Source organism: Ambystoma mexicanum, chromosome 8 (genome assembly GCF_040938575.1).
Source record: "Ambystoma mexicanum isolate Mex_15411 chromosome 8, UKY_AmexF1_1, whole genome shotgun sequence".
In the NCBI taxonomy this organism is placed as follows: Eukaryota; Metazoa; Chordata; class Amphibia; order Caudata; family Ambystomatidae; genus Ambystoma; species Ambystoma mexicanum.
The window spans coordinates 692,075,634-692,090,204 of NC_090929.1; positions in this window are offsets into that span (position 1 = coordinate 692,075,634).

The window sequence follows — 14,571 nt, forward strand, 5'->3', positions numbered from 1 at the left end:
CATCCTCATCATTGGAACTGGACAGTTCTTGCTCTAGTATCTCAATGTCTGTTACTAGTTTGGCACGATCTGAGTTTGCAAAAATGTATTAAGGTCTCCATAATCTTAAAATAACATGAATTGGTGTGCTCAGTCCATTCTGCAATAAGTAATGGATACATTAATTCATCCGTAGGGATAGTCAAGATCCACAAACCTCTGTGGATTCTTTTCACTTCCAGATACATTTGCAGTGTGTCCTGATAACCAAATGACTAGACCAAGGAATAGGGACAAAGGGTTAGTGCATAGATTACCATTGATCCCTTTGTCCCTTACTCTTCCTTGGCCCAGTCTTGGAACATCTCCTACCTGCCCAGGATGGACATTGCTAGGACTATGTACTACTTTAGTGTACTCAGGATACAGTGGCGGGTGCCCTGATATTTGGTACTATGTACTGCTTTAGTATCCTTGGGATAGAATACATTGGGCGATACCCTTTTATTCTGGCACTATCTACTGCTTTAGTGTACTCAGGACAGGATACATTGGGCGGATGCCCATATACTCGACCCTAGTAGGTAAGAGACCCAAAGGCTGGCCCACAAACACTCACTTTTTGGGCTGTTTTCAACAGGGTGACAGTCTGTTAGAACAGGATACTTCATGGGGCCATGACTGAAAAAGGATGAGTACTGCTCAGTGTAATGGGAATAGCAGTAAGTATTGTCAGCATTGTGTAAATCAGCACAACTCACCCACAAACAATCTGTGCTGCCCAAATCAGTCATTTCACATTTTCCAGTTTGGAATTTTTTAATGGAAATTAATATTTGTTTTGTAAAAGCAACTGCACAGGTTGAAAATAAGATATTTATTTCGAGGATCTTGTTGACCTGGAATAAATGTAACATTTACTGGTGACTCTTTCAAGAGTGCATCTGTTCAGTTTGTGCACATTTTTCTTGAAGAATTCTTGAAGAATTACATGCAAGAATCCTGTGATAGCATAGTTGACAAGAGGTACCTGGCACACAACTTTGCACTTTTATTTTTTAGAAAATAAGTCAACATATTCCTTTTCGGGTGGTATCTCATGAACACAGATCTAAAACTACACTAACGTTTGACACAAAACGTATCAAATGTTAAACTGAAAAAGTCTTGTTGACAAAGTAACCTTGGTCTGTGGCTGAACCAATGAAGATTCATAATGACCCTATAGTATTCCCAGGGAAAGCTTGCATCTTTCTCAGCAGCTCCGATGCTGCATTGTATGTGGCTTGTCTCCAAGGCAGCCAATCATTTTGTGAAAAATGGTCTGCATACAAACTCCATCCCTTATGCATTTTGGCAGATTGTCCTTCCTTGTGCACTTTGGCAGATTGTCCATTCGATCATAGTGCTCCTCACTGCCTAAAGACGAGCAAAATTGTGTTAGAACAATATTCTACAGTCCTACATGAGATTTTAGAGCAACTTTCTGAACCCTGCACCTGGCTGTCATAGATGTGTAGTCACATAGCATCATACCAATAAGTGTGATACAATCAGAGGTGAATCTAAAAGGTCCTTACATAGAGTCCTCTGCTTCATGACCTCTCAGAATGATGATAGCTGCACAGTGGTTTCTCTCCTTAGCAGCAGGAAAAAACCTTTTCGCGTGTGGCTGAAATTGGCTGAAATCGCATCTCCGTAAGCTACAAATTGAGAAATGGCATCTTTTACGGCGTGAAGGATTAGTCAATAACCACCGACTTTTTTGGCAGTTGGTGCGCCCACGTTTTAAGCATTCTCTTATGTTAAATGTCTCAAAGCGAGACTGGGAGCATTTTCTTGTGTATTCTCTAATTTATTAACTTATTTACAATTAAACAATACAGACAGGTTTTATGTGGATGCAAGTTGGACTTTTAGTCTTTCCCCGTTTGAATTAAGTAAAATGATCTGTACTCTAAAAAACATGTGGGCCACTGGACCTGACGAGTGTGAAATTCACTAATACAAACCAATCCCATAAGGGGGGGGGGGGATTTTGTTTATATACTCATTGAGGTTTTTAGCTACCCTAATACTACTTCGCGCAAGAGTATTATCTTGGGTTCATAAGAAGAGGTCTCGAGAGGAGGCCAGAAACTTTAGGTTATTGGCCATGCTGTATGCTCCAGCAAAACTAATCGCAAGAGAGTTGCTGCTGGAATTGCCCTTGTGGGCTAACACAGCTAATCTTCTTCCTATGTATTAGACAGCATATATTAAAGGTGTCGAACTTTGACTAATCTTCTAACTATTGTTGATTTGATTGAATACTCCTGGACAACCAGGATAAAATGCACATATAGCAATCTTCGTTGACTTCAGCGCAGCATTCGATACAGTTCCTAGGGAACCTTTGTGGCAAAAACGTTATGAATGGGGTATTCCCATGGGACTACTTCAGCTGCAAATGTTCATGTATACTGAGACCCAGGTTGAAGTAAGGCTCTCCAACTCTGGATCATATACTGATCACATTGACATTGACATTGGGTTAAAACAAGGATGCATTCTTGCTCCTCTATTATTCAATTTCTATCTTGCTGATTTATTTGATGCTATCTATAGGGCCAAGGAGTGTCTGCCACTATAGGCCATAATCAGATCTCATGGCTCGGCTATGCCGATGACCTGGTTATCTTTGACTGCACGCCATCTGGCCTACAACATTCACTAGAAAAGCTCCAAGTGTATGATCTAATGAATGGCCTTGTCATAAATGCCTCCAAGACTCAATGACCTTTACTAAAGACAAATACCGGACAAATGCCAGGTAAAGAAAGGGGTGTCTTTGAAGCTTGATGACTGTGTTGTCGAGCAAGTTACATCTTACAACTACCTTGGCCTCACCTTTGATCCACGGTTATCCTGAAATACTCACCCTAGTAATCTTGAGGTAAAGGTGAAACAACTGACTGGGGGATTAACTCAGTTTGCAAAAGAACATGCAGGTTATTCAGCTTCTTCAAATTGTATAAAATGAAAATAAGATCTGTCCTGTTCTACAGAGCGGAGGTATGGGCCTGACAACTGGTGGATAAATTGTCTGCGATAGAGAGGCACTGCATTAAAACCTTATTAAAACTTACTTCAAGCACCCATATGTATTTATACTCTTCAAGGCGTGGCACCGCTCGCCTATACTGTGCCTTGGAAATTAACAAACTGAATTTATGTCTAAGAATCATACAGGCAGAAGACAACACTCTATTACATCTTAATAAGCAACTAATTGAGTGTGCAACACTTGGCTGTGGGGCGGTCAGCATTAATAATTTACACAAAGAATCATATAATTAGTTCGATAGATTTGGTACCCTCCCAGCTGAGCACCCCTCTCATAAGGTAAAGACTAGACATAAAAGAATAATTGGTGAAGTGGATTCCGAACAAACCTTGACAAACCTGGCAACTAACTCACTTTCAACTGAGTATGTTCATCATTATAATTTGAATGCTAGGGTGGGCGATTATACTACACATATCCTAGTAATTGGGTCATTTCTAAATGTCTAAGGATTAAATTCAACTTAATAGCGACTTTGGAAGTGGTTGGGGGAAGGTTGCATCTTACCAAGGAATTGAGGGAATGTCAGCTGTGTGGAGATTGTATGTTGGAACGAACAGGCATTTGGTGTATGAATGCGAAGCATTATCTGCCATTAGTACCCGGTGAGGGTCAATGAGCTTGTAAAACGCAAGCTCATTGGCCCTTGACCGGGGCTTACCTGCCTTAGAAGGCCTAGAGCTACGCGTGGCCCGTAGTTCTTCCCTCGACTGGCCGCAATGGAAATGGAGAAGGGACTGAAGATAGTCCCTTCTCCCTTTCCATGGCGGCCATTTTCTTTGTTTACTACGGCTGCCACAGAAAGAGAAAATAGACTTGTTTTTCTGTCCGCGGTGGCCATTTTTTAAACTTTTTGAACTTTTTTTTTACAGCTGCGAAACAACACGTCTCGCAGCTGGGAAAAAAAAACATTAATACCCTGGTCTAACGGGAGGGGGTACTAATGGCAATATGCCCCTCGACTGTGGGCCATTACTGCATAAGGTAATGCCCCCAGGACCTTCATTAACTATGGGCCGCCGGGGCATTACCTTATGCAGTAATAGCCTGCAGTCTTGGGGCATATTGCCTAATTAAAGGCTCCTATTTGTTAGCATGTGGCAAATATGATACTCAGGAGGGAATGCCCAATTTATGGTCCAGCCACTTTGAAGGGAATAAGGTTCGATTAATATATTATGTCACGAAGTTCTGGGGAGGATTGTAAAGATTTGGTTAGGCATGTTTTGTATATTTTATTGTTATGTCGTTTTTATGGATGGAGAACTTTTATGCATGTGACGATTTATTTATTTGTTCTCTATTTTTATTATGGTTGTGGATACATTGCACAAAAAGCTTTTACTGGGCTGTAATGTACTAATTTAAATGAGTAAATAAATAAGCCTGTGCAAAGAAATTTGGTGGCTAAAATAGCCTGGCCATCCCTCCGAACGTTATCAATAAGAAAAAATGAAGTTTAGGAAGTTGACCTTCATAACTGCAAATGTAGTCTTTGTCTAATGAACTTGTGATACCTATAACTTTATCTGTTAGTGACTGCGCATTTTCGATGTTTGAAGGTGCATACCCTTAATTCTACAGGCCTTTTCCCCCAGGGAATAGCTCATGAGTTTAGCACTGCCAGGGATGAGTAGTACCCTCGAACTATGGTTAAGTGCCAACTAATATGAATGTGACAGGACTGACATTTGACAAACTATCTGTCTGGTAAACTCCAAGGGGGCATTTGTACAGCCTTATGTGTAGGCGACTGCTTGAAGGGCTGGTCCGGACAGAAGAGAGCTCTGATATTTGTGAGCAAGAGTTGTATTTTTTATTGATCTTGCCAGAGATGCAGCATATATGTTGCTGTTATGTCATCTGGCTAAAAAGGTTGCAATATGGTTCAACTGAGTTTGAGTTTACACCAATATAAAGGCAGGAAAAAAATCAGATTACTTGGTGTTGACATTTGAAGAGGCAGGAGCGATACTTCGGACCTCTTGCTTGTTGGAGAGGGGAATTTGAGTATCTAACAGGTAGTTTAAGATTCGTACTTGGGTAAGTCATTGTTAGGGAATTGGGTTGGAATTTTGTGGGGGGTGACTGTAAAACACATCATTTTTGGGTGGGGGTGATTACACTGAACTAGTGAGAGACAGGTTGTGTTAGGTATGTATCTATTCTGTAGGTGGAGCAGATGGCCAACTCAGTGAAAGCCCCATGTGCGTTTTGTAGGCAGAGATAACACCAAAGCAGAGTTAAACATGTCTGTTTTATAGGCAAAAGACAAAGCCAAAACAGTGAGAACCCCACGTGCATATATTGTGGGAATAAGGAGAACTATAAAGCATTGATCGGTAGGCAAATGTGTTTGTGGATAGAGGTCAAGGCCAGCGCATTGAGACCACCAGGTGTGTTTTGTAAGTAGAGAAGAATCCCAAAACAGTGAAAACCCCACATGCATTTAGTAGGCAGAGGAGAATGCCAAAGCAGTGATAGGTTGGCACATGTGTGTTTTATTGGTGGGGGAAAGGCTAAATTAGTGAGAACCTCAGAAGTTTTTTTAAGTGGAGGAGAAGGACAAAGCAGTGAGGACCCTACTTGCATTTTGTAGACATAGAAGAGGACCGAAGCAGTGAGAAACCCACGTGCATTTTGTACGTGAAAGAGAATATCAAAGCAGTGTTATGCTCACATGTGTTTTGTAGGCTGCAGAGAAGGCTAAAGTAGTGAGACCCCCACATACATTTTGTTGGCAGGGGAAATCTCAAAAACGTGGGCACCATACTGGCACTTTGTTGTGGAGGAGAAGGCAATAGCAGTATTAAGCATACGTGTGCTTTACGAATGGAGGAGAAGATCAAAGATGTCAGACCCCATGTGCATTTTGTAGACCAGGAAAATGCCAAAGCAGTGTTAAGTATGTGTCTGTTTTGTAGGCATAGGATAAAGGCAAAGCAGTGAGAACACCATTTGTGTTTTGTTAGGTGTAGGAGAATGCCAAAGCAGTGATAAGTAGGCACATGTATTTCCTAGGTAGAGGACCAGGCCAAAGCAGAGAAAACCCCACATTCCTTCTGTAAGCAGTGAGGAGCACCAACACAGTGGGCCTCATTACGACCCTGGCGGAGTGGGTTTACGCCAGCGGTATTCGCGGCGGACCCTTCCGCCCTACTACGAGTTCCCGTAGCGCCATGGAGCCGTTTTCCGCCTGGTTTTTCCGGGCGGAGAAATCCATGGCGCTACGGGACCTTGTTGTTAATTACGCCACCGTATTTTACGGTGGCGTAATTAACGCCTTCCCCACTCCCATTATACCCTATGGGGCAAAAATGGGAATGGGGAAGGGTAAAATGGGGAATGGGGATTTACCGCCCCGCCAAGGTCGGAATGGGGCGGTAAATCCGCCAACCCCCATGGCGGTATCGGCAGCTTTCCGCCGTGCTCCATGGTGCATATTGCACCACGATCTCCGCCAGGGTCGTAATGAGGGCCAGTGTGTTTTGTAGGTAGCTAAAATGCTAAAGCCGTGTGAATCCCACATGCATTTTGTAGGCAGTGCAAATTGAAGCCTATGTGTTTTGTTGGTGGAGGAGAAAGCTAAACAGTGACAACCACACTTGCACTGCGTAGAAGAAGGTAAAAGCCAAAGCAGTGAGAACTTCGTGTGATTTTGAAGGCAGAAGAGAACATCAATGCAGCGTTAGGCACTGTCACAAGATTGCCTGGAACCATAAAGGATGCTTATTTGAGTTCAACAACTTTGTTTTGGATTATTTAGAAAAATGGGGCAACTAAATGTAGAAGGAGATTTCTCAAACAAAATAGTCTTCTTCTTGATGTAGCTGGTTCTCTTCAGCCTGGGAGACATGCCTATAAAGTCTTCTCGGGTTTTCCGAATTCTCGGGACGTTCATACAGCTGGATTATATGCCCAAGTGCTAGCACTTTCGAAGACGTTTTGTAACCCCTTCCTGAGAGTTTCAGGCTTTATGATTTCCGGAACCCTTCTTTGTTTCATGATCTAGTTACAGGCATTCTGGGTCTGGTATCCCAAGACTCACTCTGGTATATAGTCTTGCTAGCAGATGGGTCAGTTAGAAGAGCCAGCAGGGAGAGCTGGAGCGGTGTCGCCTGGGATCTGCTTTATCCAGATTCTTGCTTCTTCTTCACTTACCTCTTTGATCTCACCATAACCCCCCTGGCTCAGTATAATGTCAGCTCCCACCTTCTGGTTCCGCCTAAGGTCAACCAGGCCTGCCAGAACCTTTCTATATGCCTGCACAGGGACTGATTTTCACCTCCTGCTTACTATCCCCTCATCCTGATGCTCCTGCCGCCTCCTCTTCTGTACCTCCTTTACCTCGAGAAGTAGCCCATCCTTCTCCTCCCTTGCTGTCACTACCTGACCATCTGCTGTTACACCACCAAACCATCTTCTCCACTTGGCACTGTCTCTTCTAGGGGGTGCAGGAGTAGGAATCTAGACTCCACATTTCAACATCTAGATTTCACATTTCAACATTAACTGGCCGATTCACGGAATTAACGTGCGCCAGAAAAACGGCGCACGCATGCGAAAACGTGCGAATCGCAGTGAAATAGCGAAAATCGCAGTGCAAGTGCGATTATCGCACAGAAAACATCGCACATCAATTCATGGAAGTCCGTGCACGCGCAAAATGTGGGATGTGCGCTGCAAAAGTGCGCGGCGCACGCTGCCGCACAGGTCATCGAACGTCGTGCGAGAAGGCCACAGCGAATTCGCACAAAGCGCGGCGCACATAACAAAAGTAGGCGTAACACTGCGCGTCACACGCAGAATGGGGAACAACTCATGAAAATGTGGGGGTCACGGGGGAAGTACAGGAGGCAAGTGCGCAGAACGCCCACACGCTCGCCTGCAACACGTATTCATGGAATTGAATAGGGAAAAACAGCGCACGGCCAAAGACGCGCACAGGCCCATATATGTCCGCCACACGAAAGCAGGCGGTAGCGTCCCTGCGCAGGAAAAAAATGTGCGCCAGAGAAGGCCCACACGCGATCGGGCCTGGGGGAGCGTGTGCGTGTATTTCAGAGGTGCGTGAGACGTTTCACACGCGATCGGGCCTGGGGGAGCGTGTGCGTGTATTTCAGAGGTGCGTGGGAAGTTTCACACGCGATCGGGCCTGGGGGAGCGTGTGTGTGTATTTCAGAGGTGCGTGAGAAGTTTCACACGCGATCGGGCCTGGGGGAGCGTGTGCGTGTATTTCAGAGGTGCGCAAGAAGTTTCACACGCGATCGGGCCTGGGGGAGCGTGTGCGTGTATTTCAGAGGTGCGCGAGAAGTTTCACACGCGATCGGGCCTGGGGGAGCGTGTGCGTGTATTTCAGGGGTGCGCGAGAAGTACCACACGCGATTGGGCTGGGCGCGTGTATTTCAGAGGTGCGCAAGAAGTTTCACACGCGATCGGGCCTGGGGGAGCGTGTGCGTGTATTTCAGGGGTGCGCGAGAAGTACCACACGCGATTGGGCTGTGCGCGTGTATTTCAGAGGTGCGCGAGAAGTTCCACACGCGATTGGCCTGTGCGCGTGTATTTCAGGGGCTCGCAGGTGTTTTCACACGCGATCGGTGCTGGGGGAGCGGGGTACGTGTATTTCAGGGGCTTGCGGGTGTTTTTACACGCGATCGGGCCTGGGGGAGCAGGGTACCACTCACCGTCTGCCTTGCGTGTAGAAGAACGCGTAGCCAACACCCACCCGCTGTGAAGAAATAGCGTGTGAACCCCAACGCCTGCAAAACACACGCACCACACCCCACGAAAAGCAACGCCCGTGCGAGATACGTCACAAACACGCATACGCGCTAAGGGCCTTTGGTCCAATGGAATCGCGTATGCGTGCTGACGCGCTTACGCGCTAAGGGCCTTTCCTCGATTCACACGCTGATGTGCAGAATTTTCACGTGCCAAATCACTCCGTATCAAGCTGGCCACGCATAAGCACACGGAAGACCACGCTCCTGCCCAAAAGGCCGAATTACTGCCCCCCAGAGCCCCGAGCAGCCTCCCATGAGCCATCTGCTGCTGCCTGCCTGCCTGCTGCCACCGTGCCCTGCCATTTGGTGCCTGCACATCAGCCATCTGCAGGGGTCCAGTTGCTGTGTCCACCCCTGCTGGAACAGAACACTCCCGACTGGGATACCATCGCTCCAAAGCCCAGCCCCAGGACCCAGTTGCCCACCCACGCCTGCCTCGGGGGTCGCCATGTCGGGGCAAACACCATCCGAGAACACTGGCAACCCCCAGCCAGAGGGGCAGAGGGCCACCAGCTTCAGTCAGAAGGAAGTTGGTGTCCTGGTGGAGCTTGTCCTGGGGCATTATGATGCCCTCTTCGGAACACCACGCGCCGACAAGGAAGGACGGGACAGGATCTGGGACGACTTTGTGGTTGCCATCAACGCCGAGGGGGTGGCAACCCGCAACATCAAGCAAGTCAAGAAGCGCTGGGAGGACTTCAGGTCCAGGACCCTCATAAAGGCCCGGCGCCTCGTGGAGCGGGGCCGGGGCAGCATGAGTACCATCCAGCTGAGGGTCCTGGAACGCATACGCCCAGCGCTCCATGCCCAGATCCTTGAGAGGCAGACCCATCTGGAGTCGAGCGGTAAGTGGCCAAGCATTGCTGTGAGAGACAGGGCATGTTGTAGCGTGCTGGTTGTCTGATACTTGCCTGTATGTGTGACATAGGCCATGTACGCCTGTGTGTGTGCAGGGACATCATGGTCATGCATGTGAGACCAGTAATGTGTGAAGCACACGGTTGGTGTATGTGTTTAAATGTAACATGGGGAGCCCTATGCGGAATGGACACATGAGAGCATGCCAGTCTCTGTTCCTGGTCATGGGTGTGGGTGAGGGATGGGTGCTGATGCCATGTACATGTATGGTGTCCATGTCTGTGTTACTGACCTGCGTGTCTGTGACTTGTGGATGCCATGGATGCATGACACATGTCTGTGACAATGTTCAGATTCACTGATGCAGCCTAGTTATCCTTGCATCCACTGTGTCTGGGGTGTACGAGTCCAGATGGATGAAAGTACGTCGAAGTGTGTGCATGTGATAGGCATGACCCATGATGCATGTGAGTCCAAAAACAACATTGTATGCTTCAAGAGTCCCTTGGACATGTTTGCTTATGTCCATAGCATGTGCCATGCCTGTTACTGCATGTGTTTTGCCTGCACTGACCCATGTGTTGTGAAGGGACATGATGGAAGTGATCTTTGACAGTGCCACTCATCTGCTATTGCTTCCTGTCTAGGGGACCATTGTACAGTACCCTGATACTTGTGTTCTATGTCTCCCTCTACACAGCGCAAAGTGAAGAAGAGGGAGACGGCGCTGTGGAGCTAAGCGGCGGGGATGCCCCCACGGCTGCAGTGGAAGGGGTGGGTGAGCCCCCACAGGGGCTTGCAACGGCGGAAGACGGTGTGGAGCCATCCAGGTTGGTGGTTTCCACAGAGGAAGAGGAGGCCGCTACTGAGCCGCACATGGGGCCTGGTGGGGGCATCCCTGCTGGTGCAAGTGGTGCAGTCCAGGGGCAGGGGCAGGAGGCAGCACAGGTCACCGTGGAGGTGCCTGTGCATGTCACTGTCCCTGACACTGTGACTGCACCACCATGCACCAGCAGGGATGCCTCATCCCAGGCCCGTCCGCAGGTAGGGGGGATGTCCATGTCATCTGACTCCCCTCCACCTGAGGACGAGGGGACCCCTGGCCATATGGAGAAGGTCCTGATTGGTGTCACATTGCGCACCGCTGTCATTCGTGATGAGGTGCGTGCTTCCCGGGGGGAGCATGCACGTCATCACGAAGAGCACCGTGCCAACGTGGCCCAGTTGGGAGCGGTCATGGTCGGGGGTCTCGTACATGTGTCGGGCACTCTGGCGACCCTCTCCTCCTCTGTGGAGGCTATGCGCCAGTCGTACTCCATGCCGTCTTCCGGCCCAGATGCCACCAGGGCCCCCTGTGGACCAGCCACGACCAATGCAGCCACCTCGGTGGGGATCGCATCCCTGCCACAGTTGGGAGTCGGAGGTCCAGCAGGGGTGGACACACCAGCAACTGGACCCCAGCAAATGGAGGATGTGACGGCATCATCGGGCAGGGCACGTGCACAACGGCGTCAGTGGTTTCCATCAGCCTGGATGCCGTCGTGCTGGCACAGGCAGTTGCGTCGGAGGCAGCGGCAGGCTCGACGTGGGAGGCATCGTGGCTCGGGGCCATCAACATCAGGGGTGCAGGCATCGGCCTGAGGGTAGGAGAACCCTGGAATGGGAGTGGCTTCCGTGTGGGAGCGGTTAGGCCAGCAGATAGGTGCAGAGCGGCAGCAGGCAGAGGAGGAACGGCTCACAATGGTCAGGGCGGAGAACTCCAATGCCGAGGGCCCTGAGGCGGGCCGAGTGCCTCGAGGAAATCCGCAGGGGGTTGGAGGTGGACACGTCGACGGCCCTGCGGACCCTCGGGGCCATGGAGGAGGACCGCCTCCGGGACATTGAGCAGGAGTTCGATGATGGCCCGGGACATCCAAAAGCGAGCCGTCAGACTAGCCCGCTGCCCTTGTACATAGTTATGTAGGTAGTGTTAGGTTTCCTTTTTTTAAAAATTTATTTTGGACCTTTTGGACATTGGCCACATTTTTGTATATAGTTTATTTTATTAGTTAGTGTTGTTAGATAGGTTTCATTTCTTTTGTTGGGATAATGGACCCTGGCTTGTTCGTATGTACATAGTTCACTGTTGGATTACATTTTTCTTTCACAATTTACCCATGGAGCAATGGCTTTCAATTATTATTTCCCATTGGATTTACTTTTGTGGACAGTGACTTTGGACACCATTACTTTGGATTATGATTTTTGGTTTTGCTTTTTTTCACGGACATGCTTCTTTTCATTTTTGTACATTCTCATTTCTGTTTATTTATTTTTTAATCTATTTATGTTTCCTTTAATACATCTTTTTTTTATCGAACTTCAATGTGTAGTATCATCTCATTGGTTTCATGCATATCATGATGTGGGTTTTGATATTCACTGACACCCATTGGGTGTATGTGAGGGACATGTGTTTGTTTCGAAACTTGCAATTGGTGTTCTGTCATGTAATTGCCATTTCTGAATGGGTGGATGCAATACTCGGGTGGGTGTTTTGCATTTGGAGGCTGACCATAGGGACCAAGGATCTAGATTGTGATGACATGTTGGCTGGGGAACATGAGTTGGGGCCTGCTGGCAGGTGCCCCACAGTGCTGGGGGGTGGGGGTGGTGGGGAACATGAGTTGGACATGGGTGGGGGCCTGCTGGCAGGTGCCCCGCAATTCTGGGGGTGGGGGTGCAAGGGGACATGAGTTGGTGATCATTAGTGCAAGGAGACATGTGCCTTTGCTGGGGGGCATGCCCATGTTGGGTGGGCTGCCTGCGGCACATGACCAGGGATGCACGGTAGTCCCCTGTGGTGTGGGCTGCCTGCAGGGGCCGTGGAGCGTGTACAGGGAACACCTGGGAGGACCCACACTGCCAAATCACATGTAGGACTCCCCGGCACCCCTGAAATACACGTACCCTGCTGAAATCGCGTGTAAAACTTTCCGCGCACCCCTGAAATACCCGCACGCAGCCCAATCGCGTGTGAAACTTCCAGCGCACCCCTGATATACCCGCACGCAGCCCAATCGCGTGTGGAACTTCTCGCGCACCCCTGAAATACACGCGCCCAGGGCAATCGCGTGTGAAACTTCCCGCGCACCCCTGAAATACACGCACACACTCCCCCAGGCCAGATCGCGTGTGGAACTTACCGCGCACCTCTGATATACAAGCACACGCTCCCCCAGGCCAGATCGCGTGTGGAACTTCTCGCGCACCCCTGAAATACACGCACACGCTCCCCCAGGCCAATCACGTGTGGAACTTCTCGCGCACCTCTGAAATACACGCGCCCAGGCCAATCGCGTGTGGAACTTCTCGCGCACCCCTGAAATACACGCTCCCAGGCCAATCGCGTGTGGAACTTCTCGCGCACCCCTGAAATACACGCACCCAGCCCAATCGCGTGTGAAACTTCCCGCGCACCCCTGAAATACATGCACACACTCCCCCAGGCCAGATCGCGTGTGGAATTTACCGCGCACCTCTGATATACAAGCACACGCTCCCCCAGGCCAGATCGCGTGTGGAACTTCTCGCGCACCTCTGAAATACACGCGCCCAGGCCAATCGCGTGTGGAACTTCTCGCGCACCCCTGAAATACACGCTCCCAGGCCAATCGCGTGTGGAACTTCTCGCGCACCCCTGAAATACACGCGCCCAGGCCAATCCCGTGTGGAACTTCTCGCGCACCTCTGAAATACACGCGCCCAGGCCAATCGCGTGTGGAACTTCTCGCGCACCCCTGAAATACACACGCCCAGCCCAATCGCGTGTGAAACTTCCCGCGCACCCCTGAATTACATGCACACGCTCCCCCAGGCCAGATCACGTGTGGAACTTCCTGCGCACCTCTGATATACACGCACACGCTCCCCCAGGCCAGATTGCGTGTGGAACTTCTCGCGCACCTCTGAAATACACGCACACGCTCCCCCAGGCCAATCGCGTGTGGAACTTCTTGCGCACCTCTGAAATACACGCGCCCAGGCCAATCGCGTGTGGAACTTCTCGCGCACCCCTGAAATACACGCGCCCAGGGCAATCGCGTGTGGAACTTCTCGCACACCCCTGAAAGACACGCGCCCAGGCCAATCGCGTGTGGAACTTCTCATGCACCCCTGAAATACACGCGCCCAGGCCAATCGCGTGTGGAACTTCTCGCGCACCCCTGAAAAACACGCACCCAGACAATTGCGTGTGGAACTTCTCACGCACCCCTGAAATACACGCACACGCTCCCCCAGGCCAGATCGCGTGTGTAACTTCTCACGCACACGTGTTCCTGAAACCCGTAATACGCGTTCCCCGCTTTGCGTTTGCTGTTTGCCAGTCCGGTAAACTGATACAGAGTTGGCACAGCCCTTTGCGATGGTTTTGCGATCTTGATGGCTTTTCCTTGCGCGAGGGCGTTCTTGGGGGCGTAACTGGCGCTGCTGCAGGGTCGCTGCGCCATTCTGCGCCACGTCTGCTTTTGGAGGCGAGAATCCATGAATACGCTATGCGCGGAAATTGATTTTATCGCACGCGGCTGGCGCAGACATTCGCACGGGCACGCTGTGCGCCAGCCGCGTGCAACACTTTTGTGAGGAATTACATAAATCGGCCTGTTGGACTCTGCATTACAGCATTCACATTTTAGCAGGGGTTTGAACTCCAACTGGGGCCAAGGGTGTGAAACTCATTGCTGGACTCAATTCTGTGATTCTCAGGCAGAATTAAATAGATGCCAATGCACAGAGCACATGCTATAAATTGATCACTTTGCTGCATAATGCTATTTCAATGAACTGAACTGCATTAAATATAAT